Raw genomic sequence first — 11,941 nt, forward strand, 5'->3', positions numbered from 1 at the left:
CTTGTCACTCTCTAGCTTAAGGCTGGCAAGTAGCTCCCCACCACGGCCTAGCCGCTCCACCCCACCCCCTCCCAGCCCTTTTGATTTTCAGCTCCCTTCCACAGGGACCTTAGGTTCTGATCCAGTGAAGTTTTTCTGACTCTGCTTCCAACCTCACTGCTTTCCCTGTTAACCCATGATGTTCTCTCTGCTTGTCTCTCTCTTCCTCTTCGACCGGAAAAGAAAGGCCTGCTCTCAGGAGCAAGTTTCTCAGATACACGGGTCATTGAGAACGCTGTGTGCCTCATATGCACTGATCCCTGACAACACTCAATAAAAAAAGGGGCATTTTAACTCTTCTGACTAACACAGTTGAAACCTGGGATAGAAAAACCAAGAGTCCAGATTAATTACTAACATTGGAAAATAAGACTCAAAATTCTTTTGAAATAAGCAAGACATTCAGTCTTTGGAGTCCAGGTGGTATGGGTGGCGATAGCTTATACCACCCACCTCTCAGAAGCTGACTCTGGCTCCTGCCCCCCACCTCCTGTTAGGAACCTCAATCTGTCACCATTTTGCATTGTAAATACCGTTGGTTTTCTGTTGTCCTCCCCTCCAGATTTAAGCTGCTCTTCATCTTCTTTATCTTTACACCCAGTATCCAGCCCAATGCCCATCGCAGAGCAGAAAAATGAAAACTCCTTATTGAACTGAACTCAGTGAATACATTTTGGAATATTTGGAAGACCACTCCCAGCGTCTTCCCAGGAAAGTCTCTGACCTCTGTCAGGGTCTCTTTGTGACTCTGCATGAAGGGGGTGGGGTGCTAGCTGTGAGGCCAAAGAGGTCAGAGGGGCCAGAGTTCTCAAGTACCTACTTCTCCTGGCCTGTACAAAGGGGAGAATTACTTTCTAATCCCACACATCCTCTGCTCTCAGGACCATTCCTTCCTCCAAAGGCAGATCAAAACATTGAGGGTAATAATAGCAAAGCAAGTCATTCACACCCCAGTTACACTCCAGTTAGCACAACAGCGAGATGGGAGAGCCACCATTAGCCCATTTTTACAGGTAAAAGAACTGAGGTCAGGAATAGTTCAATGATAAGCCTGAAGACACGCAGTTTGAGTATCAGGGCCCAGAATTTTATTTATTTACTATATGCCAGTGACTGTTCTGAAGGCTTAGACAGTTGACCCTTGAACAACACTGAGCAGGTCCACTTACATGTGGATTTTTTTCATTAAACATTTTGGAAAATTTGGGGAAGATTTGCGACAAATTTGAAAAACATTTTATTTTCTCTAGCTTACTTTAATGTAAGAATGCAGTATATAAAGAATGCAGGAGCCCAGTTTGAAAAAGACATATGCACCCCTATGTTTATTGCAGCACTATTTACAATAGCCAAGAAATGGAAGCAACCTAAGTGTCCTTCAGTAGATGAATGGATAAAGAAGATGTGGTACATATACACAATGGAATATTATTCAGCCATAAGAAGAAAACAAATCCTACCACTTGCAACAACATGGATGGAGCTAGAGGGTATTATGCTCAGTGAAATAAGCCAGGCAGAGAAAGACAAGTATCAAATGATTTCACTCATCTGTAGAGTATAAGAACAAAGCAAAAACTGAAGGAACAAAACAGCAGCAGAATCACAGAACCCAAGAATGGACTAACAGTTACCAAAGGGAAAGGGACTGGGGAGGATGGGTGAGAAGGGAGGGATAGGGGGGAAAGGAGGCATTACAAATAGCACACATAATGTAGCGGGGGTGGGGGGAGCACAGGGAAGGCAGTACAACACAGAGAAGACAAGTAGTGATTCTATAGCATTTTACTATGCTGATGGACAGTGAGTGTAATGGGGTATGTGGTGGGGACTTGATAATGGGGAGGGTATACTAACCATAATGTTGCCATTGTAATTATACATTAATGATACCAGAAAAAAAAAGACTACAGTATATAATAGATATGACAACAAAATATGTGTTAATTGATCATTTATGTTATCAGTAAGGCTTCTGGTTAAGAATAAGCTATTAGTAGTTAAGTTTTTGGGAAGTCAAAAGTTATATGTGAATTTTTTACTGCAAGGTGGGGGTGTCAGTGCCCCTAAACCTCCATGTTGTTGCAGGGTAAGCTGTAAATCTTATATGATCCTCATAACATCCATACAAAGTATATATGCTATCACTCCCACATTACAGAAACAGACTGAGAGACTTTAGGGGTTCTGGAACACAGCAGAAAACCAGAAAGAACAAAGAATTATTTTTGTTCCCCTCCGGAGCCTCAACTGACAATTGCAGCAACTGGCCACCAGAGGGAAGTCACGCGCTAATGACCTCAGCCTGGCGGGTCGGTCTGGTTGACCACCCAATGGTTAAGGAGTCTGCCAGCCTCTTTTTCCCCTATGCCCAACCCTGGGATCAAGGACATATCTCACCGGTGGGGAACCTCATAGAAGTGACCTTGCAAAAGAAATAAGGTTCAGACCTTAACCACATCTAAGCGACTTTGCTAACACCAGTTCTGGACTGGGGGGTTGGGAAGATATATGTGTAGGGGAACCCAGCTGTGTTCCATTTGGTGGTGGTAATGGTGGGGGGTGGCAATCATCAGCAAGGCCCCTTCTGCTGGGGGCTGGCTTCCTGAAGCCACAGCTGCAGGGCGGAGGGTGGTAGGGAGGGCTTTGGAATTGTCTCCCTAGGGGTTTCCATGGTTACAGATTGATGCAGGCAGCCCACTAGGCTGGGTCCTTTATCTGTATTGTCTCCTGGGAGACAATGGGCTTTGGGGAGAGGGGGGCACTCCATGAAGACCACTGCTGCATCAGGGGCTTTGTGTGCCCTGCTCTGTGAATTCCCCAACCCCTGCAGCTGGGGCTGAGAGAGTGGGGTGTGGGGGTCAGCCCTGGCAATCACTCCTTGCTCTGGGGTATGACACTACAGGCTGCAGAGATCTGGGGAGGCCATCTTCCTAGGCTTCAAATCAACAAAGCTGCAGAGACCTTGGGTATTAAAATAAAAAAACATGCATTCTGGAGTCAGCCCTGATCCAATCATGATTCTGTCCCTTACTGCTGTCTGACTTCGGTGTTATTTTACTTGCTCAAGTCTGTTTCCTCATCTGGAAAGTGGGGACAACACCTACTTTATAAAATTACTGTGAGGAAGCACCAAGCACAAAGCCTGGTATCAAGAAGTTATTCAGAGTTACCTGAGCTCAGACAGGTTTACGGCATGCCTTGGCTCATAGGACTGGCTCTGTTGCTCAACCTGTGGCCTTCACCAAGGCTCTGCTCCTGTCTGGGCCTTAGCAGCCCCATCTGTGGCTTGAGGTCTTTGAAAGGTTTATAAAGGAAGAAATGAGATGATGATAAGAAAATAACTGGAAAAATAGAAATCAAACTCCTAACACACAACTCTGCCTTCTAGGACTTAGAATCTATTTGGGATATGCAATGTATGATCGTAGCAGGCATGTGGTGTTTGGATGAGTTGAATCTTTGGTGCTATGGCAGATACAGGAGATTTTCTGGAGAAGGCAGAACTTGGAGAGTCTCAGAATCAGGGAATGATTCCAGAAAGATCTGCCACCCTTTGCCAACAAACAAACAAAAGCCCAGAGGAGTGAAGGGACTCAGCTCTCTGGCCCAGTTTAATCATTTTACCTTGTCACCACCTTCTTATCCAAGGGAAGGGTGTGTGTAGGTGGGAAGGGAAGGAATGAGTCGGGGAAAGTTACTGTCACTTATGGGACACGTTAATAAGAGGTAAGTTGATCATAAGCCCCGTTTTATAGATAAGGAAACTAAAGATTGCTATTATTGTTGCTTAACTGGATTAACCAAACAAAGTATAAGACCCAAGAATAAAATTAATTTGTCTATAGATCGGAAGACAGACGTTGCCCAAGCGAAAAAAATAAAAGAATCTCTTCGTCTTTAAATAATCAGCAGAGGGAACCAAAAACTTTGAAACGTCTATTATTCAACCTTCTTTTATGACGTACTTAGCCCAGAGCCTCACACACAGTAAGTATTCAAGAAATGAAAATTCTTATTGTCACCATTATTACGAAGTTTATTACTGCACCTTCAATGCTGGAGATACAAAGTTCACTAAAACTCTCTCCTGTCTTTGTAAAATTGAGCCCAGTGGAGGGGGGGTGTACAAAAAATCTTTACACTTATTCAACTTTATAATTTACAAAGCTTTTATATACACCATCTCATTGAATTCTCAAAATGACCTCATGAGGAAGGCATTTTCCCCGTTTCAGAGATAAGGAAACTGAGGCTCAGTGGGCTTCAATGATTTGTTCAGACATTATAAAATATGAATATAATATGAAATAAAATAATTTTAGGAGGAAAAACACCTTTATTGGATTAACAGATGTGTTAAAAAGCAAAGTGTATTATGTGAGGCACACAGATGATAGTCCTATTTTACTAAAGAATATGTAAAAGATAGCTTCTACTGAGTTAAAAAAAAAAAAGCCTAGGCTTTGAAGAGCTCTCACTTATGGAGCAACAATTATGTACTAGAACTTTTTATGCATTTCTCTAATCCTTACAATAACCCTGAAAGGTAGAAACAGTCAACCCCCTTTCACAGATGAGAAGCTGAGTCTCAGAGAGGTGCAGCTCCCTGCCCAGGATTGCACAGCAAGGAGGGAATGAAATCAGGACTGGGACTGCGGCTCTGACACTCAGGTAAAGAGCTGGAGCCAGGACTTCTTCCCAGCTCAGTACTGCCAAGGAACATACTCCTGCTTAGAGGTTATCACCATTTCTCACCTCACTCCACAGAGTGTAATAAGTGGGAGGGAGAGTGCCAGCAGTTCTCCAGGGTAAGGGGTTGTTTCAGCCCATTTGGAAAGCAGCACGGCATAGGATGGCCCTGTCAAGGAGTGTGTGTGCACACAGGCTCACGTGTGACTGACTGACTATGTGAAATTGGCTGGGGGCTGGGTCTCAGAAAGCCATGGGATAAGAATCTGTGTATATTTTCCTGAAATATCAATTCTACTATAAAAAAAATGGAAACATTATGATTTTTATATTAAGACAAGGATGGCTATAGAATGTATGAGAACACAAACTTCACATGGTATGCTAAGATCATGAATGGCAACTAGCATTTGGGGGGGTTTCTATTATGTGCCAAGCACTAGCCTGAGAGTTCCATATATTAACTAACTTAATGTTCTCAACAACTGTCTGTGATACGGATTTTTATTACACCTGTTTTATAGATGCAGACACTAAGGATGAAAGTTCACACAGCTTTCACACAGTGGAGGACTGCAGGCACATGTAGGCATTTCAATAGCCCAGTATTAGAATATCTGTATTACCCACTGTTTGTTCAACTGAAAGTTTACAGAAAGATTTGCAGCTGAGGATGATAATGAAGCAGCAGTGGGCTCCAGCCTCACTTCCGCTCGATAATATTAGAAGGGCCACCAATTGCAAACGGCTCACCTGTGCCAAGTACTCTACCTCTTGTCCTAATTCCTACACTGATTCCATGGAAGAGATTCTATTGGGAGTTTTACAGATGAAAAGCTAAGGTTCAGAAAGGTGGTGTCACTTAGCTGGTCACACAGCTAAGAAGTGGCAGAGATAAGATTTGAGTGCAGGCCTGGTGGTCACAAAGGGGCTGCTCATAGCCATGATTACACTGCCTCTGGCTTCTAGGTCCTCTGGCCTCTGGGTCATGCCCTTCCGGCTCCTACCCAACCCCCATTCTTTTCCAGAGAGAGGTGGTTCTGGATCAGGCTGAAACTGGACAGGCTCACAGGGTTTGCAGCTCTGTCCTTGCTCCAACTGAAAACACACTTATCATGAAATAATTACAAATCCCAATAATGAGAAAGTAGTAGTGAGGCACAGCCTGGGAGTGTGAAGATCTGGCTTTGAACCCCCTGGACTATGAGGGGATCCTTCCATATGACATTGGATGAGTCAGTTTCTCCATCTGTGAAATAGGAATAGGAATAGGAATGCTAGCTGTGACTTACTGAGTGCCTGCCATGTGCTGGCAGGTTTCTGGATGCTTTGTATTCAGTTCCTTACTAAATTCGCACCATGACTCTGTGCACAGGTTCCAAGATCCTGCAGTATTACAGGAAGGAGACTGCGGCTCAGAGAGGTGAAGGAACTTGTCCATGGTGGCAGAGCCTTGAAGTGGAGGCGCTGGGCTGGAGCACTACTTGCCTTCCCTGCACTGTTTCTCTGGCACCAGGCTGTCCTGCTGAGCAGATGCTCCTGGGTATGTGTGAAAGGGCTCTGAAGAGCACACATGCCAGACAGGCAGTGTGGAGATGCTGTGACTGGATTATGCCAATGACACTGCCACCTGGAAAGAAGAGCAAGGAATTATGCTCGGAATCTGACAACCATGCCCAGTAGGCCCTATGGCGGGGGTCACCCAGGGCCTACCAAGTGCCAGGTGCCTTACATATGTCATCTAATTTAATCATCACGGTGATCATGTGAGGCTCTGACAGGATAAATAACTTACCTATGATGGCATAGCTGATAGGCGACAAAGTTAGGACTTCAGCCAGCATCTGTCTGATTCCCAGACTCAGAGAAAGCATGGGAGGGCAGTGGTGGCTGGTGACCAATGCTGCATGACCCATTGGTTTGCACTGTTTTAAAAGAGCTGCAGCCATCAATAGCACTGAATGTGGAAGTTGTATTGGAGACCTCAGCTCTGACACATGCTAGGATAACCTCTGGCAGATCCCCTAGTATCTGTGAGCCTTGTAGGGTACAAAGAAGGCAGTCCTCCCAGTATCTTATTAACATGGAAACTAAAATGCTATGTACTAGTAAATGGCCTCTTTTGAACATTTTCGTGCTGCTGTCTTTGTATGTGGAGTCAAATCTGCAGTGGAAAATGAGACAAGATGCAGGACTAACATTTAGGCCCGTTGGGGCCCACCCAGGTGAACCATGGGTGAAAGCTAGGATCCACCCTTCATGCACCTGGACCCACCACAAGACCTGCCAGGAAGCTGGCTGGGGAGGGACATATGTGAGTCAGGTGTGTCGTGGGAGGAGGAAGGAGGTCTGTCTTGATTGTCCCCAAATCCTTGTCTCTTCCTTGTATAACCTACCGTGGCCCAGTACCCTGGTGTGTCTTGAAATCCCCCCTTCTTTGGATACTAGGAATGGCATAGGCTGGAAACAAAATCAGTTGAGAAAGAACCTGGGTCTGAGCGGGTGGGTTATTCTGGGGAGTCTGCTGTGACTTGGGTACCCTCATTGCCACACAACACAGGCTTTTAGCCCCAAACCGACCAACGCCAGCTGGCCAAGGACCACCTCTACTTAGGGTAATGAGTTCCATATGTTTCCGTAAGAACCCAGCTAAGCTTTTCCCCAGCAGTTCTTAAGAAGAGTTCTCTCTCTTCACTGGCTTCCAACTCACGCTTGGCCACCCTAGTTTTATTTGCTCCTGATGAGGGCAGGAGGGAGGGGGCAATGACAAAAAGACAATGCTTTAGGGAATCACCACCATTCCTTGACTTTATATTTCCAGCTCCTCAGCGTGGGGTGCTGTGCACTCCACCAGCCATTCGTAGTCCTTCTGTGAGAACTGTGTGAGTCTCTGCACCTCTCAGAGCCTCGGCTGCCCCATTTTCAAAATGGGATTAACAACCCCCATTCAGTGTAGGCAGAGTATCATAAAAGGAGCCCTAGATAGGAAAGTAGGAGACTTGGGTTCAAGTCCTGTCTTGACTCCTAACTTGCTGTGTGTCCCTGAGCAGGCTCCTTCCCCTCTCTGGGCCACATTTGTGACTTCTAAGGCCCCTTATGTCCCTGACAGGCTTTAGCTTTATGAACAAAAGACAGAAGGCATAGACGCTTCCCCCTAAGAGCATCAACTTACTTGTTAAACATGGGTAACTCCAGGGTGAGGTTCCTGGGAAGCCTGAGGCCTCCCTACCATGGCCAGGGTATCTGCCAGTCTGGGCTCCCTCTGACCATGGTTTGGTTTTTAGCACACAAAGTAAGAGTAGTGTAGTAGTACTGGGGAGGAAAAGGAATTTCCACAGTGTGGGTGGTGAAGCCTCCAGCCATGGAAGGATCTGAATATAAGTTCAGAGGGCTCTAACACCTTCCTCCCCTTATCTGGCTTGTCAGAGGCAACCCCCAAATCCTGGTCTCAGGGTAACCAACTACCCTGATCTCCTCTGCAGGCAGACTCTATTCAAAGACTGACTCAGGTCCCGTACACCCAGTTAACCCAAGCCACAGACTGCTGCCAAATTCTACCCACACTTATCCCCAAACCCTGCCACAGTCTGGCAGAACCCCCAACTCTGACCACTCTGACCCCTCACCCTACTTTCAGACCTGATTTTGGTCACAAAGAGACCCCTTGACCCTCTCACTGACTGACCCTTAACAGGAGTAATGACCAGAAAACAACAAATGCTGAACTCTGAGTGAAACAGGCCTTCAGAGAGGAGAGTTGGGCCGGATGGGGAGGGAGACTGGGGCGGAGGGCAGAGGCTTCCCGGCGGACCCCGATGGGCCTGAGGCCATACTCGGAAGGTCGGAGAGGCCTTGTGCGGGGCACGTTGCAGGCGCTCGAGGAATGCGAGTTGCCTGAAAGAATGAAGGAAGGAAGGAACGGGGTGCGCTCCAGGGCGGCCGCTCGCCGGGGCAAAGCTGCCGAGGCAGGAAGCGGCGTGGGGGCGCGCCGAGGCTGCAGCAGCCCGAGCGCAGCTGGGGGCAGCGGGAGAGCAGTCGGGTCAGCGACTCCGCCGGGTGGGGGGGGCCCCCCAGGCCGGGAGGCTGGGAACTGGGAGGCCGCGCTGCTGGCCGAGCGGCGGGGGCGCCGCGAGGCTCCGGATGGGCTGGGAGCCCCGCCCGCAGGCTGCGGAGGGAGCCGGAGCCAGAGCGGAGCCAGAGCTCAGACATCCGGGCGCCAGCGAACACCTGCGAGCGGCCCCCAGGGCCAGAGGGGGGGCAGCGCTGGTCGCAGGGCCGGGGGCGGGCCGGGGCGTGACGGAGCAGGCTCCTCCCGCGGGGCTCCGGGCCACGTGGGCCTAGGTTCCGCCCTTCCCCGGGCGCCCAGAGGCGGCGGGTGGCGAACCGTTTTCTCCCGGGAGGGCCGGGAACCCGCAGAGCACGCTCGGAGAAGCGATTCTGCGGGAAGGAGAGAGTGACAGGAGGTTTTTAGGGTGTAGCCTGGGGAATGAAGAAGAGGGGTGGGCGTGAGAGGCGATGAGGCGATGCAGATAATTGAAGGTTGTCGGGTGCATCCGCAGCTAGGGAGAGCTCTAACTGGCCTTCTCAAAAGGACACCCATCTCCGGTGTCTCAGGCATGGATTTGAATCCCTGCTTTGTTACTGTGTGGCCACAGGCAAGTTACTTCGCTTGTTCTGAGCCTGTTTTTTTTTTTAATTTACAAAATAAAAACCGCTTCCAAATGTCCGTATTTCAGAGCTGTGGAGATAACGAACGTAAGGCACCCAGTTAACAGTGAATCTTGCATTTCAGGGAACCTGGTAGATGCTTTATGCATGTTATATTTAATTGGAACCACAAACCTGCAAGGGAAATATCGTCATCCCCCTTTCATAAATGAGGGGGAGACTAGGGTGGCCTTAGGTCTTTCATTCAGCAAGCACTCTCTGGGGACCAAATACGTGCCAGGCGCAGAGTATGGTGAGGAAAAAGAGCTGTCCTGGAGTAGAGTGAACATGGGCCTTGAAGCTAGACGGTCGAGTTTACTGATCCTTGCTGTGTGACCTGGATCAAGTTAGTCAGCCTCTCTGAATCTGTTTCCTCTGTAAACCGGGAATAATGATACCCACTTTGCTGGATTGTGGTGAGGATTGGAAAAAAAACTAGATAAAACAGAGCCTGGCACCTGGTCGGCACTCAGTAAGTAATTTTGACAGAAGACTCTTTTTCTGAGAGTTTTCCGACCTAGGGCCAAATTGCTTTCACTAATGACTAATGAATTGGCATGCTGGTTTCAGCTTTTGTCCTAGCCACCTGAACAGCTCAGTCTCAGCGGACCTGACAGGCAATTTCCTTGGAATTAGCTTAATAATACCTTCTAGGGGTGTGATGCATTTCAAAGAATTTTCCCACCATTATCTCCTGTCCAGGGAGGCAGCAATACAAGAACCACCAGCTGCTGGGCACGGGAGGAGAGAGGCTTGGAGAGGTGAGGAGGCTTGCTCAAGGTCACATGGCAAATGATCCATTGAGCTCTTTGTACCCTTCCTCAGTCCCACAACTTCTAAGTAGGAAGCAGCATGTGGTGGCAGAACTCAACAGGACGTTGAGTTGGCATGGCAAAGACGTTGAGTTGCTGTGTGACCTGGCAATTAATGGTGTGACGGAGCTTCAGTATGGTATCCTCAAGATCATCAATCTTACACGGATATGGAAACTGAGGCTCCAGAGAGGCAGTCTCTAGCTTGTAGTTTTGTAGCTAGCGTGTGGCACTGTCTAGAGCGAGCACAGTACACCTAACAAACCAACCAGGGTAGACCCAGCTTGGCCCTTGAGCTTACTTGGTTTGAGGCAAGAGTTCCTCACCTGGGGACTGAGGGTTTCCCAGGGGATCAGAGGTCTGCTCTGTGTGTGTGTGTGTGTGTGTGTGTACTGAGGGTTTCCCAGGGGATGGGAGGTCTGCTATTGCTGTGTGTGTGTGTGTGTGTGTGTGTGTGTGTGCGCGCGTGCATGCGCATGCACGCGTGCGTGTTTATTTTCTGAAGAGTGTTCTTAACCCTCCATCAGATCATGAGAGGAGACCAGGAAACAGGTTAAGAACCATTGGTTGGCTGGGAGGATGGTTGGCACAGGCAATGGTTGCCTCCCCACCATATGCCCGTTCACCCTTGAAAGCTCTCCATGGATAAGGCATAAAGGGTGATGACGTGACCTGTTTGTTATGAAATATTGAAGTAACCATGCCAGGGGCCAACACACAGATGAAATCATATCATAAACAGTAATCTGGTGAGGCCCACCTGGAAGAGCTGCCAGGTTGGGGAGCAGAGGGATGGCATGGGTTGGGGGTCTTGCCCTCTGCCCCACTCTCAGGCCTGGTTCCATGGAACCATCAGTCTCAGGACTTGGTCTTGTCCATTACAATCATAATCACTGTAGTTATTATGCTACCTCTGCCTCAGACCCATTATCTACTGATCCTCAGTTTCCACATTTGTAAAATAGGGATAAAGAGTAGGCTCTCAGTGGAGGTGTTATGGAAAGGAAGTAACAGAAGAAATGAGGGCTGTACGGCCTCTTCCTCCAATTGCCAGACCAGGGTCTGCAACTACCTGGTGGCAGAGCAGGGATTTGTACCACTATTTCCCAACCAGCAGCCAAATCCTTCAGGATGACTGGAGATTTGAGGGAAGAGACCCCCCTCCTACTTCCAACTTGGAAAACCAAACCACAGAACTTGAAGGACACAGGAGGCTCAATGATCTCTTTATTCATCTCTGAAATGGGTCTGTCAACCATCACCTGTCTGGGTACCAAGTGAGGTTGCACTCCCACATCCTCTACTAGACATGTTGAAGAGGAGAGCCACCTGCTAGTGTAGCAAAGCAGTAATCAGGGTATTTAAGAACTGGGACTCAGGAGACCTGACTTTTGTCCTGAGCCAACTTGCTAGGTGACCTTAAGCATCATTTGCCTTCTCCAGTCTTCCCTCATCTGTGAAATGAGGGGACAGGGCCAGGATCTTCACTGCACCCAAACCTCAGTGGATATGGGGTTCCCATCATGGGCCTTTTCTACCCTGCTCTCCACTCATCTTAGCTGGGCATTTTCCCATCTCCCTTTCAGAGGAATAAGCGAGTTTGCTTTTCCCAAGCTCCAAGAACATTTTATTTCTCTTACATTCAGCCTTGTGAGAAAGTGTTAGTACTTTAGTATTAATCAAATTCTATC

The sequence above is a fragment of the Manis pentadactyla genome, chromosome 4, assembly GCF_030020395.1.
Source record: "Manis pentadactyla isolate mManPen7 chromosome 4, mManPen7.hap1, whole genome shotgun sequence".
Lineage (NCBI taxonomy): Eukaryota > Metazoa > Chordata > Mammalia > Pholidota > Manidae > Manis > Manis pentadactyla.